General features: G+C 37.1%; 1 protein-coding gene and 1 long non-coding RNA gene across 2 annotated transcripts in view; one reads left to right on the top strand and one right to left on the bottom strand.

Moving 5' to 3' along the window:
- The window catches only part of LOC127898878 (uncharacterized), a gene marked incomplete at both ends in the record, with an annotated part of 76484 nt that overhangs the window by 25369 nt on the left and 31486 nt on the right, over window positions 1-19629 (top strand). The gene's annotated exons all lie outside the window — the stretch shown is intronic.
- Window positions 5969-7657, bottom strand: LOC112498652 (uncharacterized). The gene is made up of 2 exons (XR_008056349.1): window positions 7404-7657; window positions 5969-7307 (listed from the first exon to the last, which is right to left on the bottom strand). It is a non-coding gene; the product is annotated as an uncharacterized LOC112498652 (long non-coding RNA).

The raw sequence follows: 19629 nt of genomic DNA on the forward strand, positions 1-19629 counted from the left end.
CACAGGTTTAAGGCGAGTTTCACCAACCCTCCGCACCTGAAGTTAGCCCCCCTCCATATCCACCGCCATCTCAATCCTCATTCGCTCCACAAAAAGCCTAAACAGCCCGCACGTGCCGAACAAACGAGGTACCCCGCTCCCCGACAAAAAATATAAATTTATTGCTCTTGGGTTGATTTTGTGGTTTTTTATTCATTGACCCAAAATCAGCCACAAACAATTGGCGCCGTCTGTGGGGAGCGCGCAAAAAGCCTCCTCACGGTGCTAAGCTTGCCGATACGTGTGCTTGTGCAACCATGGCACCTGACGTACCCGCTGATAACCAAATGCTAGGTCATGGTGGAGTGGAGGACCACGGCAGTGATGAGAGGGTGACTTGACTAGAAGGGCATCCCGCCTAGAGAAAGGCAAATCAGTTAAGCAATCAGCTGGTATTCAACCCGACGAGGAGCCCGTTACTCATAAACACTTTAAGGATTTAGCTCATGCGATTCTCAGAGCAGTAGGATCTCAGGTACCCGAAGCAGCCACTTCCCCGGTAACTCAAGATGTCTCGCCTCCACGCGGTGAGAAATAGATCATACCAAGATCTGAAATACCGGAGGGAAGTAGACTAAAGCATGGGCCATCGGGCACCCGTTCAAAGTTTCAAGCCGTCGGCTCCCGGGAAGAACGCTCCACTGCCTCTTGTTATTCCCGTAGTAGCCAAGGTACCAAACGTAAACAAAAAGTCCATGAAGATCTCCGGCACAAGTTGAACACCAAAAGAGCTTCCCAAACAATTGCGGCATCCTTAAGTGCACCTGGGGTACCTCACGAGTTCCTGGAAAAAATGGACTCCCTCGAAGCTCAAGTGAAGCTCCTTTCTGAAAAATAAAACTCCATCAATGCTCTAGTGCCAGCAGCGTATAACTCGTCATTCACCATGTAGATTCAGACAGCGATTCTCCTGGAAGCATTCACCATGCCTCAAATATAGTAATACTTGGGTACCTCAGATCCCGTGGAACATGCTGAGTTGTACTGTGACCAGATATTGATTAAAGGAGTGGGCGACAATGCTGTGCGTCGGATATTCTCGCATACCCTCACCGGACCAGCCAAATCATGGTTCCGATCGTTAAAGGCAGGGAAGCTCGTTCTTGAGCTCTGCAACAAAATGAAATGGACGAGAAGTGTTACCTGAAGCGGGAGGAAGATAGAGTCAAAGTCATGAAAAGCAAGGAGAAACCCAAGAGAGCCGAGGTACCTCAGGTACCCTCTCGAGCACCCCAGGTACACAGTCCACCTTGTCTAACCCCACGTGGGAGAGGGTTGAATATTCTTGGTGTACCCTTGGTACCCCAGCAATGCAATGACGTTTATTCACTTTACTAATTAGGCGCTTGCAAGACAATGAAGAGCTGCGCGGTGGAAAGTGTTATAGACAACTAGTCCTCTAAAACAAAAAAGAGTAGGGCCAATGGAGATAGATGTGGTTATGCATGATGTACCCGAGGTACCTCAAAGTCCTAATTCAGCGTTAATCGAAGAGTTAGAGGTACCCCTGGATCCCCGGGTGCCGAAGGAAGAAAAGGAATGAGCACACACGCTACTCTAAATGAAAAGAACAATTATAAAGCACTTGTGAAATGTTGCCATACCGAGGAAGTACTAATAATAAAAGGAAGTACTTTACCTCTTTCTATTTACTTTATTTATTTTTCTTCAATGCTTATGCATTTATAATATTTGATCTATTATGTGGTGTACTTTATCATACGGGGCACCCAGAGTACCCCAAACTGATTAGTTGCACTTTTCAATTCTCCAAGTCTCTAATGACAAGGGTGATCTCAGGATCCCCCATTTCTTTAAGATAACAGAACATTATCATGTAATGATATTGGTTCTATCGCTTATAAGTATGTTTTTTTACTTTATGAGATGATGTGTGTTCTCCTTTTTAATTACCGAATGTGATTGTAGTTAAATTTTTGCCATTAATGTGACTACACCTTATTGCGCCATGTTTGATTTGTTCGAGGTCAACGCTAATAAGAGATAATACAACAAATTTAAAAAGGGAGGGTCAGAGAAGGTCCGAGGGCGAGGTAAACTAGCATACCCTAGCGCCATGAGGTTCCGATAAGGTATGCACACACCCACACCTCCATTCTTTTACTTGAGCCAAGTAAAGAATAGATAAACGAAACGAGGTAGGCAAGCATGCCCTTCTATTCGCATTATTTTATTAAATATTGACTAGAAGTGGATGGCAAAACAAGCATGTTTTTTACCATTTCTGCAAAAAAGGGGGCCAAGAAGGTCCCCGAAAAAAATGTGGGTACCTAGGGTACCCAAGAAACTCCACAAGTCTATTTGAGATACGCCATAATCTTTATTTTATCCTAGGTGCGCCAAATATGAATTTCGTTTTATCTTATAATGATGTGCGAATTATTAAATTATTTTGAGATACGTCATAATCTTTATTAAGACGAGCAGTGAGCACATCTACGGAAATTACCACGCAAGCGCCAAAAATACATCAGGGGTACCCGAGGAACCCCCACAAGTCTACACAAATCAATCATAATCACGGAATTCAATGGTATGCCGAATAAAGTCTATTGCAGAAGTTTAATGCGAATAAGTAGCAAGATTGCCAAGGCAACCTTCCAAAAGACAAGTATCCCAACACAACAAAAGGATGATGCCATACTACAAAGGTACAGAAGCAAAGAAAGAAAGCTGCTAAGACATCTCGAGATAAAACCCTAAATGGCAAGTAAGATCAAGCAGAAGAGGGGACATCGTCTCCACCGTTCCCCTCAACAGGGGGATCAATAGGAATACTCGCGGTCAAAGAGTTGCTACCCGCATGAACAGCGCTAACTGAAGGGAGATTTGCCTGGGGTACCTGGGGTACCCCCGAAGATTGCTGCGGGCTATAGGATGGTGGAGCCGGGGTTACCCTCTTATCCTCTATCGCCTTTAGGATGGCCGACTTATCCACCCATTTCTCCACCCGAGGTACCACCAGCTCAGGCTCGACGCTCCAGACCTCAGTCATGATAAAAGTAAAGGCACTGTCCATCATCTCCAGTTAGCGAGATAGTAGCTCGCCGTGCTTAGACTCCGCCTCTTCTAACTTCTTGGACAATCGACTGTTCTCCCGGGCATGGTCGTCCAAGCGCCTTTGCAAAGCCCTAACCTCCTCTCCTAGCTTCTCTTCCCGAGACTAGAAGAGTCTAACCTCACCTCGCAGCCTCTTTACCTCGATCTGTGCAGCCGAGATGCCACTAAGGTCTCGGAGACCGTGGCTAAGTTAGAAAGCCGCCTACATAAATAATAACAAAGAAAATGAAAGGGAGTAAAAAAAAAAAAGAAAGCCGTCAAGATGATTTAAAAGAAAAAATAAGAGGAGCATGGATTAAAAAAAAAAAAGAAGCCATCAGGGTGATTTAAAAGGAAAAAGAGGAGGAGCGTGGATTAAAAAAAAGAGAAAAAAAAGGCCACTGGAAGAAACGAAGAAGAAGCAAAATGGGGGCAGAAGATGGCTTACCACAAGGAGATCACTGCCCCACCAGTCGAACGCCGTCGTCACACCACCGAAACCGCTGGGTAGATGCCGCCGTTACAATGCCTAGATTCGACGTAGGAAACGCCGCGGCCACCACTGGAAATCACGAGAGCCAAGGCCGGCCGAGAAGAAAAAAAATGAAAAGAAAAAAGGGTGTGAAAGTTGCTTGGAAGAGGATAAAGAAAAGAGAAAAAGGAGGAATGCAAAAAGAGAAAGAAAATGTGATGGTGGGCCGAGAGCAAGCAAAGAAAAAAAAAAGGAGATGGAAGCTGAAAGGGCAAGAAGCAAAAGACAGAATAAAGAAGAAAAAAGGGAGATGAGGAGGCGTTGAAAATTGGAGAAGAAGAGAAAAAGTTTTTAGGGATTGTAAAATGAAAGAGAATAAAGTGGGAATGAAAACGTGCAGAAGGTGGGTTGTTAAAAAAAAATGATGTGAAGCTTGCAGTTGAAATGATTCGACTGGTTTTTAAATTTAAAAGCCAGAGCAAGCAAGAAGCCACTGAAAGCAATTAAATTTGATGGGAGATTTTTTTAGAGTTTCAAAATAAAGTGGTAACATAAAAGGAGTAGAACATGTTTAATTAAACCTGACAAATCGTCCTTCATGAAGTGAGAGGTCAAATAATTTTTACAGAATGGTGTTTTCAAATTCAAATCATGTGTCAGGCGGTTACCACTTCCCCAAGGAAAGCTGGAGAGACATGAAGACAGGCATTAGTTCAGAGTTTAAAAAAAAAAAGGTAAATATCGCCATGTGTCACACACAGTTCCTACAAGAGTTTCTTGCGCCTCAATTACATTCGCCCTAAAGAAACTAGGGGGATGTTGTTTGGGAAGGAAATATGAGGCCAATGATGAAGCGCCACGTGTTGATATTTAAGAGATTAATTTATCTCGAGTACCCTAGGTACCCCGGCTACCCTAAGCACTCCAGGGGTACCTTGGGTACACCATAAAAGAATACAAAAGTCTTCATAAATATGTGAAGGGATATGTGGGCCCCGAATCTCAAAAAGATCGGTTTGATGTGTGTCATAAAATAAGGAAATATCATGCTGCAAAAGAGGAGACAGTCGCCGGTCCCGCCAGCGAATCCACCAAAAGTGTGATATTGTGACAGTTGGGACCACCAGCTTTTCCTGCTACGCTTGCAAAATTACAACGAAATTGTAGAGGTACGCGGGACCACTCCACTACGCCCAGCACATGAATACGCCGCAAACTTGCTCTCCACTCATATTTTTGAAACGTCTAAGTCGCCATACGCATGAAAATAAGAATATTCCTGACATGACAGCAGGGAACGCCACTAAAATAGCGCCAGGTGGCACGGCGACCGGGGTACACCATATAAATACTCAGATTTGATTTTTATCAAGTAAGTGAACACACTCACCACCAAAAACTAGGGTTTCTTCAACCTCAAAATCTCCATTACCGAGAGCTTGCAAGCTCTCAAACCTGAGATAACCCAACTCTGACTTGAGCGTCGGAGTGTGGTCGCCAGCCACCCCCAGCTCCACCTCTGACCTCTTTTTTAGTTGTTTCGCAGGTTTAAGGCGAGTTTCACCAGCCCTCCGCACCTGAAGTCAACCCCCCTCCATATCCACCCATCTCAATCCTCATTCGCTCCACAAAAAGCCTAAACAGCCCGCACGTGCCGAACAAGCGAGGTACCCCGATCCTCGACAAAAAATATAAATTTATTGCTCTTGGGTTGGTTTTGTGGTTTTTTATTCATTGACCCAAAATCAGCAGCAAACAGTGACTACTTTTATCGACTCACCAATAGCTAATAGGAAACTCAAGTCATTTTCTCTTTAATTTTAAAAAATATTTTCTCCAGTTAGTGCTTGAGCCTCCACTTGTCATGAGTTAGATCACCCGAGTCATGAGTAGCAAGTAACAATGCAATGAGACCTCTCTGTTTTTTTTTTTTTTTTGAGTGTGCGATAATATTCCCTTGATAATTACTTGCTACTTCTAATATCTATTTTTGTGGCATTAATTATATACAAATTGAGTTTTTTTTTTTAAACGAGTGAACATTTTTAAATAAGGGGATCATTGGATTTCGCCCCATTCTCTCTAACGAGGCCCAAAAATTTGTTGATGCTAGGCTTTGTTTTTGACCTCTTTGGAGGGTGTCAAATAGGTGACAGAGACTAATAGCACGCTCAGCATCTCCTCTTGCTGGCCTTAAGAGTCATCTTAGGGATGATCCTCCATTAGATCAATCAAGTGTCTCTACAGTCTTGTTTTGTATAAGCATTCCCATTTAACAGTAGCTGATCAACTTTTCACATAGATATTACATAACATGACAGAGCAACTTGAGCATCCAAGTGGTCTAAATAACCATTCTGAAAGAATACAAAGTTTGGAATACAATAAAACCATGAGTGAAGCAAAATTACAACACTAATAATATTATAATATCGTCCAAGAGGATTTGATTGTTGTTAATATATACAACTGAAGTAGTATTAATTCTCACATATATAAGGAGTTCATTTACCCAAGCATTGAAAGTTTCAGTGTCCTTATCACTTCTTATCCTCCACAAAATCTCCTCCATTTGACCTTGATGAGTTGAAGTTCGAAGTGGTTTGTCCAGTTTCTTCAGGAGAGTATTAAGCCCTCCGAGAATTGATTAGGTGAAAAATCTACCTGCTCCATGCCGAATTGAGAATTCAATAAATCACAGCCATAACTAGAGCCATTAGAATATGACGATTGTAGTGCTGGATAAATTGGTGACTGCCATGGCGAGAGAGAGCCATAATTCAGCCAATTATAGCCACCATGTGGATTGAATTCCGCAGGCAGTCGAGGTTCTGCCTCGAAAGAATTTTCTACATTGTTAGTAGAATAAGAACACCAAAGCTGATATGGTAGTATTGGTGACTCCAAAATGTCAGTCCATACTAGCTGCCATTCTGGGGAAGTATTTTCTGCAACATGATTTCTAGAACAAGAAATCAAATGGTCACTTGGTGGAACTGGATAGACCACAAGAGCATTTTCTGCAACATGATTTCTATTAGAAACCAAATTTTGATTTAGTGGTTGTAAGGATCCTAGGGAAGTATCTCCTGCAACACCATTTCTAGAATGAGAAATCAAATGGTTAGTTGCCAGTACTTCAGTATCCAAACCTGTATGCTCTGCAGCACGATTTCTAATTCTAGAAATCGAATTGTCACTTGCTGGTACTTGAGAGACCAAAAGAGTATTTTCTGCAACATGATTTCTATTAGAAACCAAAGTTGATCAGGCGGATGAACAGATTCCGAAAAAATCTGTCCTCCAACATCACGAGTGATGGTAGAACAAGAGGTCAAATCTTCGCTTGATTGATCTTCAACACTAGTTGAAGCAGCAAGCTTGCTATTCCATTTTCTTTCTAGGCGACACACAACAAAGTCCCTCTACACAAATTAATAGCACAAATACAATAAGTTGTTTCCCAGGTGGCCCGCTGTATTATCAATATGCATATGCAATTCAACACAAAGCAGGACATAAGCCAGAAATGAAGCTCAAAACTAAACTCATGCCTTATAAAGAGGGTCATCCTCAATAGATATCTCGTGTATAACCCACTCAGTCTTAGCTTTCTTGGAAGCAGAACGACGGGGGCAAAAAGAAAAAATCTTTTTGGTACCAATTACCTCAGTACTGTTTTTGCGCTAACAGTAATAGTATCATACTTCTTCCTCACCCTGAATCTCAGAATGCCCTGCATCAAAACAATTCAGTCAACCATTAGTTCTGAATCAATTTTACTAAACTAACTTAAACGACATCGTATGGTTACTTGTCGGGTGACACTTACGGGGCAGGTCCCAGGGATCAAAGCTATAGAAATCAATTTCTTTGATGGTATGGACAGAAAAACCAGGGTCAAGCCTCTTCTTCTTCAGTAGACTAATGATTTCTTCATTAGTAGGCTTGAATTTGAACCCCACGAGCCTGTCCATTTTCTATTCAACACAGAAGAGACGGAGCAACAGCTACATTACCGTCGGTTAGGTTGGGAACCGCAAAATGCATAGACTGAGGGGGCGATCGTATTGTATTACTATTTATAAAGGCAGAGGCATTGACACGTCATTTTATTCCCTATGGCTTGGCTTTTTTCTTTCGCTAGCACATCTGCATATGATTTTACAGTTAATTGAGAAAATAGTGATAAACAACATATATTAAAATTATATCCTTTTAAGTGGTAATTAAGTTCACATTATCACATACGTTATTGTACACGATAAATTTTATTAATTAAGTTAACAGCATTAATCAATAAAATCATGACATGGAAACGGTGGCATATAATAAAGTATTTGACAACACACAGTTAAACCAGATTTCTTTCACTTTTAATTGTTTGTCGACAACAGTTAACGGATAAATATAATTTAAAAAATAAAGAAAGAAAGACCCCAAGATGCCACTACCATTTTTCTTTTTTGATTCCTTTTCTGCTTTTACGGTTACAAGTGGCCTTCCCTGTTACCTCACAAAGGTGTCACCTTTTCCAAGAAGTAGTTTGCTCGGATTGGATAGTGAGATTCCAGTTTTCCACATTTCCACCAACGATCAGCTACGAACCCAAATAGAAGTGAACGACCGAAAAACTTTGAAATGCTAATCACGTACAGGAAAACTTTTATTTTAAGACCATTGATCTCAAGTATGCACAAATACGATTGAGATTATGAATAAAGTTTAACACAAAGATCCCTGATGAGCTCATGCTCTTCATCAGTTGATGGATGCCATGTACATGAATCATTCACATCTCTACATAGGACGTAGACATATGTAAAATATCAAGGATGCCGGTCTCCTCCCTCACCTCTCTATTGTCACTTTTATCTAACATGCGATAGCCAATTAGCATGTGTTTTAAGCCCGCCAAAAAAAAAAAATTAATTTGTCTAAAGCCGAGTTAATTTTTTTCTAGCATCAATTTATTGGAAAGTGCACTCCTATATGGGTCGAGTATTTTCAAGCAAATTTGTTTCAAGTAAATCTGGGTCAAGTTAGAATTATGAGAAAGTAGTAAGGGTTTGAAAAATTAATTTGAACTTTATCCATCCCTCAATCTTAAATTTATATTGTTTATTAGCATATATTCTTCTAAATACATTAACCTTAAAATTAAAAAATAAATTTTAGTTTTGAAAAAAAAATCCTACAATTCCAACATTATCTCATCTCTCTTCAAAGATTTAAGCTAAACTTATGAACTTTTGATAATTTATATGTAGCTTTTATTAAATTTCATCTTTGGTTAAAGAAATATATTAAAATTTGCCTTCAATGCCCTACATATGGCTATTATGATTTTGGTGAGGGAGGAGTTTATAAAAATGGCCCAAAAACTTTGGTACTTTCTAAAATTCGCCATCCTAACTTTTTGTATCATATCTACCCAAACATCTAAATTTTAGACCTAGATACCCTTAATCTCATCAACAAAAGGCCAAACAAATCAAACTCTCAAAAAAATATCAATAGAACTCACCATCCTCTACTCACCAAATTTATAAAACAAATATACTTATATAGATAAAATTATCAATTGGAAAGAAAGAATTTAAGGCTATTATTTACTTTTACACGATGTGTGTTTTTTATTTCGATTGTTTAAAATTTATGGGGATATTTTAAGTAAAATTGAGTAAGGGGACGAACCTAGAAAATGTGCAACAAGAAGGCACCTGTTGCACATTTTGATAGTTTTTTTTTTTACAATGTAATTTTTTTTTAATCTTTTCTAATTATTTAGGCTTAATGGAGTTGTTCTTCAAATATGTTTTGATGGATCATGGGAGAAATCGGTAGATGGTTGTTTTGAATACATAAAAGGCAAAAATAGAGCTTTTTTTTATTGAATTTCTTGAAGACAAATTTAAAGTCCATATGTTCTACTCAACCCGTATGCTTACTACCTGTGAGCATACTTGATGATGAAATGGTAAGTATTTTGTTATATATGAGGTTTTGTATTCATTCTCAGCATCAGACATAATCTTATTCATCGTTTCTTTGATGTAAATAATAGAATGATCGTCCTCTCTATTTGACGAATAAAATAATCTTGACCAAATCTTCAATTTTGTCTATTATTAGGAAACAAAAACAAAAATTTAATTTATAACTGATTAAATCCAACCTCATTGTCTTATAACAATTAAAATGTTAAAAATAGCATGTAACCTTTCCTTTTAGGTGAGCCGTCTACTTCATATTCATCGTGAACAGATGGCTGATCATTTACTTCATATTCATAATCAACAGGTGTTCAATGCTTCTTGAATATTGGGAGTCTACTTCATATTCATCATCAATGGGTGTTCGATTTTGCTTGGGTATTGGGATCTTGCTCTGTTGAAGCTCATCTTTGTCCTCTTCAATGGGTGGCACGTTTATATTGGGGTGATGCTGCACAAAATAACAATAAAAACAAATTAAACAACTTGTAACTATTCGAGCTGCAATAATAATATTGTAACTATGTTAAGTTATGTACTCACATTACCGACCTAATGTGTCGCTATAGTCCTTTACACTATTCCAATATGGTGCGTTGTTCTCCTGCACGCTCGGGTCGAGTGTTTATTTAACAATCCCCGGTGCACAAAGTAACCCAAATTTTATGTTAGGCTAATAATCTATTATTTAATAAATGTTCATGGACAATCTAAATATATATATAATACTAACAAGATAAGTATTGTCATTGTAAAATTTTTATACCTCAATAAAACTTATTTTCGAAAAAGCAACACTTTTTAACTTAAATATGCGAGAAGTCTTCTTATTTGTTTTGATAGCCCAGTTTTCAATTAGAAAAACCATCCATCAATTTGAACAGCCAGCCTTGTAGCAAGCAAAGATATAAAGTTAGTAAAAAACGTTAATCATCTTTAAGTACAAAACAAAGAAACCGTAATTTTGTCTTTTCAACACACCTGTGCCTGGGTCAAAAGCCATAAAAGTTGTACTTTACATCTTTGAGAGTGTCCTTGCATTTCACCCCAATCATAAAATGTATTGAAAGATTAAATGCTTTCTGATTGAATCTTTTATTTCTGTTTTTATTTATTTATTTTTGTTTGTGCTTCAGAGGATCACACAGATACTGTAAATAACTCTTCAGTGTCTATGAGGCCAAAGGGGCATATTGAAGAATTTTTTTTTTTGAAGAAATCACTGCAGAAGAAACAGAAGAACTAGTACATAAAGATTTAGGTAACCAATTAACATATGTTACTTCATATGTAGTTGAAAAGAAAGAAAATACAGGGTATAGGAAATTCTCGACTAAGAAGAAAGGTACTGATGCTTTCTCATACAACTGCAACAGTTGCTACTCTGCCAATTTTATGAGCCTTTCTGTATGTGATTGCAGTTTATTTTCTTCTTTTATTTGCTTGCACTAGATTCTTATTATGATGCTTTCCTTAATTTCATTATGAGCTCACTTGGTCACTCCTCTCTTTTGATCCTTCTAGGAATCACATAACAGAGTTTGCCTACATGAGTCTGTATCACCACTGGCTTTCCATTGTTTGTTTGCTTGGTAAAACTAATGTAATTGGTTAATTGATTTCGCATGTGCCATGAATTGTCCCTAGAAATTCACTTGTCTTGTTTGGAAACTAGTCAACCCAAAAACAAAATTTTGTGCTATTTACAATTCTTTTGTGGTGCAAACACCTGCACAATCATGCATTCAGTGAAACTAAGAACATCTGCGTATGTATTGTGCCCGTTAAGGATACCAAAAGAGAGGAGCAAAGTTAAAGAAATTCTCTTTTCTTCATTGATTCTTTTCTGTTTAGTATCTATTGTATTATTAAGAAGCTTTTGTGGACCAAATTTATGTTATCTAAATGTTCTAAATAATACTACTACAATATCTAATGACTTGTTATTTTTCTCTTTGCAGTTTGTAATTATGCCAAAGGCCGGTGGGTTGCAGACAGCAGGCGTCCTATGTATTCTCGGTTTGGATGTAAACAGTGGTTATCAGAAATGTGGGGATGTGGATTGACCCAGCGATCAGATTTTTCTTATGAAGGATATAGGTGGCTGCCAAACAATTGTGAAATGCCGGAGTTTGAGCGATCTGCATTCTTGAGAAGGTAGGCCTCCGTTTTCATTTTTCGTAGTCAATGGATTCTGATTCCCCTGCTGCTTCTCTGCTCTCTTCTAATTGTCATTACCTGAAATGGCGTAACTACTACTGATTTCTGACCAAAAATCCTACGTAGACATCATTCTTTGAATTTGGAAGTGATCCTATTGTTATAAAAAAGAAATTTTGATGTTTAGACATGTTTAGTTTTCTAAATATTGTTCGTACATTCCAGAATGCAGGACAAAACAAAACCATTGGATATTGTTGTTCCATTGACAATTTATTGGAAGATTTTTGTGTAGATCTCCTTCTTCGACCATAAACAACAATAAAAAACACGACTAAGATCAAACATAACACAATCACTTGAATCACCACTTTGATCAGGATACTGAATTTTGATTTTCTCGATCCTGTGGGAGGACATGATGCAATTCATCTAAACCCCCACAAAGATTCTCATTCCCAACAAGTGAAATTCCTTTTGTGCTATTGAAAATGGCTTCTATTGGTACCTTGCCCTCAAAGTGATTGTATGACAGGTTTAAGAATGACAAAAAGGAAAGATTCTCAAGATATCTGTGGAATATGACCTGATAAATTATTGCGAGAGAGATCAAGTTCTGTAATGCTTTTCAAGGAACTCAAAGTGGATGGAATACTTCCAGTAAAAGAATTGTCCTGCATACTAAGATGTTCTAAGCTTGTACAACCACCTAGAGTAGTCGGAATCTCACCAGAAAACATGTTACTGGAAATATCCAATGAAACGAGATGCTTTAAGTTGCCTACTTCTGCAGGAAAATGGCCGCTGAGAAGATTATCAAACAGGTCTAGTAAAACTGAACGGGTTATGATGCGGAGGAGTTGTCGAGGCACAGTACCGCTGAGCTTATTTTTGCAGGTGGTCAACAAGATTAAATTCTGACAATTGCCAAGGGAAGGGGGTCTATTGCCTTTAGCTCACCAATTGCACGAGGTATGGTACCAGCTAATTAGTTGAACTCCAAACCAAGTGCATATAGATTCACAAGATTTGCTATCCCATCAGGAATGGTGCCTGATATTTGGTTGCTTCCAATGGCAATTACGGTCGTTGTTGTTGAGAGGTTGGCTAAAGAAAACGGTAGCACTTCTCCAAATCGATTTGAGTCTAAATCAAGCACTTCCAATTAGGTACAGTTTGTTAGAGGGGTTATAAAATCAAGATCATTTGCTGTCCCAGTTCCCAAGTTATTTTTCCCCAGATTTAGCCATGACAGATTCTCAAGTCTGCCAAAATTAACTGACACTTTCCCACTGAAAAGATTTCTATTAATGTCAAGTTTGTGAAGATTTGTAGCGTTGGACAATGAATCTTGGAGTGAACCAGTAAGATTGTTTCCACTGATGATAAAAAATCTCAGGTTGGGAAGATTGACTCCAATTTCAAAGGGCAAGCTTCCATGGAATTTGTTTCTATGTACAAAAATATATTCAAGGGAAGAGATGTTATAAATAGGAGGAAACATACCAGAGAATTTATTAAGACCTACATTGAAACTGATCAAGTTTCTTACATGGCTTATGGTGCTTGGAATTCTCCCAATAATCTCATCTAGCTCGCTTAAAAAATTTAAATAAAACTCATGAATTTGTTACAATTTATGCTTAGGCTTTGGAGCCAACATCTCAATCATCAGCTCATATTCCAAGGCCATGCGACCACAAATAGAGTGTGTTAGGGCAACTGGACGATTAAAAGATTGCTTGCATTAGTGCCTACCAGGCATTCTAGACGCTTCGAATGAATTACTTTGTATAGTTATGCAACGTTTATGATTTACCAAATACACTATTCTTTGTGTTCAAATTGACCTGTCTTTAATTGTTGCGAATATTATACACAAGGATTTTGTACCTTACATGATAGGGTAACAACAGTTAGGAAATTTACAACTGTTACATTTAATTGAACGACTGAAAAATGAAATGAAAATTCTAAAAATATAATGAACAGTAATGAAACAATTGTTCTATACACAACTAGAGTTTCTTGTTATTTGCATAATTAATTGAGCATCTTGTTCTTGTTTCATTATCATAGTAGTTATCAGGAGTGTTGGAGAATTTGAAGAATAAAAGACAAATTTTATTGGAGAAAGTTCAAGAACATCACAAGAACAATTCATACTCTCTCACAAATCACTCTTAAAAATTTTGTTTTGCTTCGTATACTTTTTTCTTCTGACACTTGATGCATACAACACAAATGGCATAGGTATTTATAATGAATGAAAACAAATATAATCAAAACAATACACATCACCTAACATGTTCCACCAAGCTTTCATTATAGCACCAAACATATTCCAGTCAGCTAACATGCTCTAAAGGAGTCCTTTAATGGCATCCAAATTGTAAAACTAATGTCCACTCAATTAGATGCTTCATGGATATAACATTGTAGGACCATGATAATGGAGCATAATGATGAAGGGCCATGTACAACTCATCACCTCATTCCACTTAAATGAACTATTTGTGTAGAATAAGTTTATTGCTTTCATTACTTCCCCTTAAACCTTTTTATGACACCAAGTATATTTTTTAATCTGATAAAATCTTCTTACTTGAGCGGTTTGGTGAAGATATCAGCTGCTTGATCTTGTGATTTCACATACTTGACTTGCACTTCTTTTCTTGTAATACACTCCCTTATGAAATGGTAGCGAGTATCTATGTGTTTGCTTCAATCATGAAAGACTTGATTCTTGGATAGGGCAATTGCTGATTTATTATCAACACAAATCTAGGTTGACTTTTCTTGTGGCAAACCTAACTCATTCAATTAAATTTCTGAGCCAAATTGCATGAGAAACACTTGATGTAGTAGCTACGTACTTAACTTCACAGGTGGAAAGTGTGACAATTGGTTGCTTCTTTGACATCAACACGAAAGCAGTGTCTCCCATGAAGAACACAAATCTTGTGGTGCTCTTTCGATCATATATATCTCTACCACAAGCACTGCTGCTATATCCAACAAGGTTGTAGTCATTAGAAAATGAGTATAATAGGCCAAAATTAATTGTATCTTTAATGTAGCGAAAAATTCTTTTTGCAGCTTTAAAATGAGTGTTTTTTGGATTCTCTATGTATCGACTCACAAGTCCAACAGCATAAAGGATATCTAGTCTCGTGCATGTCAAATAACGTAAGCTTCCGACCAAACTTTGAAAGAATGTTAGATCTACATCTTTGCCTTCATCATGTATGGATAACTTGACTTCACATTTCACTAGCGTGCTTATAGATTTGCAATCATTCATCTTGAACTTCTTGAGAATCTTGTTTACATAACTTTCAAGGGAAATAAATATGCCTTCTTCTTTTTGCTTGAGTTTAATTTTGAGTTAATATGTCGTTAATCTGATGTCAATCATCTCAAACTCTTTGATCATCACTCTTTTGAACTCTTCAAATAAGCTTGGATTATTTCCAGTGAAGATGAGATCATCCACGTACAAATACACAATCAAAATGTCTCCATCTTTTTCTTTGACGTAGAAAGTATGTTCATATGGGCATTTGGTGAAGTTATTCTCTTGAAAATACTTGTTAATTTTGCTATTCTTTGCCCTTGGTGCTTTAACCCATAAAGAGCTTTCTTCTATCTCAAAACTTTGTCTTCATGTCTTTTTACTACATAGCTTAATGGTTGTTTGATATAAACTTCTTATTTGAGAAATCCATTCAAGAAAGCAAACTTCACATCCATTTGAAAAGTCTTCCATTTATTTTTAAGCAGCCAAAGAAATAATAAGTCTAATAGTTTCAAATCAAGCTACAGAAGCAAATACCTCATCATATTCTATGCTAGCCTTTTGACTATAGGCTTTTGCAACTAGCCTTACTTTATGCCTTTCAATTTCTCCTTCGACATTTCTCTTTGTCTTATACACCTATTTAACACTGATCGCCTTGTGACCTTTAGAAAAAGTAATAAGTTCCCAAGTGTCATTCTTCACAATGGCCTTGATTTCTTTATCCATTGCGATTCTTCACTTCTCATCTTGTGCAGCTTCTTGAAATTTAATTGGCTAACAATCAGAAAAGATGCAAAAAAGAGTGAGATTGTTAAGTCTATCAGTTGCCTCGTAGAGATCATGAAGATTCCTTATACATTCTTCGGTTCTTTCATTTAAGACAGATGGTAGTGAATCTTCACATGTGGTTGATGCTTGTGAGATATGTGAAGTAGCTAACTCTTATTGTTCTTCTATTTGTTTTATCTGTGTATGATCATCTTCTTTAATGGGAAAGAAGTCGAATTCATTCACAGTAGAGCCAAAATTTTCCTTCTTCATTGAAAATTACATCTCTGTTGATCACGATTTTCTCGTTGTTCGGATTGTACAACTTGTATCCTTTGGAATTGATGTCCTAGCCAATGAAGACGAACTTTTCACTTTTATCATCCAACTTAGCTCTTTTCTCCACATGGGCAATGCTTCTAAAACTCTCAGATAGGCAATGTCGGTATTTCTTCTACTCTATGCTTCTTATAGCGTCTTGCCTCATACACTGCTTGTTGGAGATTGGTTGGATAGGTAGACTTCACATACAATAGTTTCAACCTAAAATTCTTTAGCTCGTCTCTTACTCTTGAGCATGCTTTTTGCCATGTCAAGAATGGTTTTGTTCTTCTTTTCTACAACATTATTTTTAGGGGGGGTGATCTTGGAACTTTCAAAGGGCGCTAAATTTCATTTACTTCATAAAACTCTATGAATTCTTTGGAAGTGAACTATCTACCTCGATCAAATCTCATGGCTGTAATTTGGTATCCAATTTCTTTTTTCACTACAGCTTTAAACTTCTTAAAAGCTTTAAAAACTTCTGACTTTTGCTTTAAAAAATACAACAAAGTTTTTTTTTTTTTTTGAAAAATCATCTATGAAGAGAAAGAAATAGTTACTTTTACCAAGGGACCTTGGCTTGAATGGACTGCACACATTAGTATGAATAAGCTCAAGTAACTTCTGAGCTCTTGATTTGGACTCCTTTGAAAAGCTCTTTTAAAACTGCTTGCCACGTAAACATCCTTCACAAAATTGATTGGGATGATTGATTGAAGGCAGGTCTTTCACCATGTTCTTCTTTGATAGTAGCTCTAGTCCACCAAAGTTGAAATATTCATATCCAAGATGCTAAATCCAGGTTGGATCTTTGCAACAAGCCTTGAGACACTTTACAATATTATTTTGAATATTTAAAGGAAACATTCTATTCTTCAACATTCTCACCCTTGTAATTAGGTTTTTGTTGTCATCGCTTTAGAAAAAGAATGTAATCTTTTAAGTGAATATCATAACATTTTCACAAGAGTTGACCTAAATTGAGGATGTTACTTTTCATACTGGCCACATAATAAATATTTGAAATTAATTGGTGGCTACCATCTTTTGTATGAAAAAGAATGTCTCATTTGCCCTTCACTGGTACTTTTGAATCATCTCTAAAAGTAACATTGCCATTCACAAATTCATTTACTTCTGTGAACATGCTTCTATTTATGCTCATGTGATTACTAACACTTGTGTCAAGATACCATGTATTTTCTTGACCTCCACTCATGTCGTTTCATGCTAGTAAAACATAACATCTTCACAATTCTTCTCTTCAACATAATTCACTCTCTCATCAATTCTGGTACTTAGAGCTCTATATTCTGAAGCATAATACGCAAACTTTTGACAATTATAGCACTGTACTTGGGATTTGTCATACCTCGATCTTGGATTGCCTCTACCTCCTCTTTTGGTTGAGCTTTCTCTTTTTCCATAATTAAAGTTGTTGTTGTTGAAGGTCAACGACCTCTACCTCGTCCTCAATCTCTACGTCGAACATAATGCCTTCTTTCATTGTCCTCAATCTCATGATTTCCATCTTGAGGAGTTGTTCTTTAATCCCATGCTTTTTCTTCATTTTTTTCTTTGTAGGCTTGCAACCTTCCTTGAAGTTTTTCGATCATCATAGTCTTTAAATCTTTTGTTTTCTCAACTGTCACAACAATATGGTCAAACTTCAAATTCATCGAACAAAGTGTTTTTTCAATAATCCTTACAATGTTTAGCTCTTCACCATTTCTTTTTAATTCATTAGCAACAGTCATAACTCGAGTAAAATAATCTAAAATAGATTCAGATACCTTCATATGTAAGGATTCAAATTCTCCTTTTAATGTTTGGAGATGAACCTTCTTAACCTATTCCGCTCCCTTGTAAGAGGTTCTAGCTTCTCCTATGCTTCCTTTGAGGAGGTTGTGTCAGCAATCTTTTCAAAAGCATCTCATCTAATGATTGAAAGATGAGATACTTTGCTTTATTCTTTTTTTCAAGTCTTTCAATTTCTCCTTTTACGATGCAGTTAAAGTAGCTTTATTTTTTGGCGCAGAAAAGCCTTTTTTTCCACAACTTCCCATACATCATGTGCCCTTAAGGGAGCGTTTATTTTGATACTCCAATTGTCAAACTTGCTCCCTTTTCAATTGTGGAACTTGAAATGATATCATGTCACCGTTTTCCATAATTCACAAATTGAGCAAGAATTTGAAGATTCTGAATGCACAGATGGATTCGGAACATTGAAAAACATTGGGAGGAACATGGGTCAACTACTAATCAATGGGGAACGATGGTCAATAATCAATGCTAGTCAACAGTCAACAATTCAGTTTGGATTGGTTGATTTGACTCGGTTTCGGCTTGAAATAGTGCGGTTCAACTTGGTGAGTTGACTCAGTTGCAGGGCAGAAAACTTTTGGCGGCAATTGCAGGGGTGTTTGGACTCCAATCAGGCTGATTTTTGCGGCACTATTTTTGTCTCATCGAGCTCTTTGATTTGATATGCTATAATGCTATGTGGAGTATCGATAACTAGCTCTAATACCACTTTGTTGGAGAATTCGAAGAATAAAACATAAATTATATTGGAGAAAGCTCAAGAACAATTCACACACTCACAAAATATTCTTAGAAGCTTTGTTTTCCTTGTTATGCTTTCTTTTTCTTACACTTGATGCATATAACACAAATGGCATAGGTATTTATATTAAATGAAATACAAACATAATCATAACAAAACACATCACCCAACATGTTCCACCAAGCTTTCATCATAGCACCAAATATATTCCACTCAGCTAACATGCTCTAAAGGAGTCCTTTAATGGCATCCAAAGTGCAAAACTAATCTCCACTCAATTAGATGCTTCATGGATATAACATTGTAGGATCGTGATGATGGAGCATAATGATGAGGGGCCATGTTCAACTAAACACCTCATTCCACTTAAATGAATTATTCTTGTAAAACAAGTTTATTGTTTTCAACAAGGAGAGCTCCAACTACTGACAATTGAGTGCATGCTTAAAACAATTCTATCATCTATGAGTTGTATGTAATACATATTTTTTTTTTTCAGTTGCTATTAATTTTAAAAAAATACTCTCTCCAATATTGGCATTTCAAGAATTATTTTTATTGCATTTAGGGAGCAGATAGTAAAGTCTTGTTTGGTACTATTATTGGACATCTATAATTTTTAGACTATAACATTGAAATATTTGGTAAATAATTACTAGTGTGGTTTGGAATTTAAGTTTTTTTCTTTTATCTCAAACTTGTATAACGAAAAACTTATAATATCCTTTTACTTTTTGCAAAATATATTATATAAAAGTCATATTTATCACAAACTATCAACTTTTATAATATAGTACATCAACACCATATAAAGCTTAAGGGTCCTGCTACTTTGCAACTGGTGTTTGTTACCCTTATTTTATCATTTAGTGATTTAACCATTAAATCTAACCAAAGAGTTGCATGGCCGTGCAGATGGGTTTGCATGGTTATTAACATT

The sequence above is a fragment of the Citrus sinensis genome, chromosome 7, assembly GCF_022201045.2.
Source record: "Citrus sinensis cultivar Valencia sweet orange chromosome 7, DVS_A1.0, whole genome shotgun sequence".
NCBI classification, from domain to species: domain Eukaryota; kingdom Viridiplantae; phylum Streptophyta; class Magnoliopsida; order Sapindales; family Rutaceae; genus Citrus; species Citrus sinensis.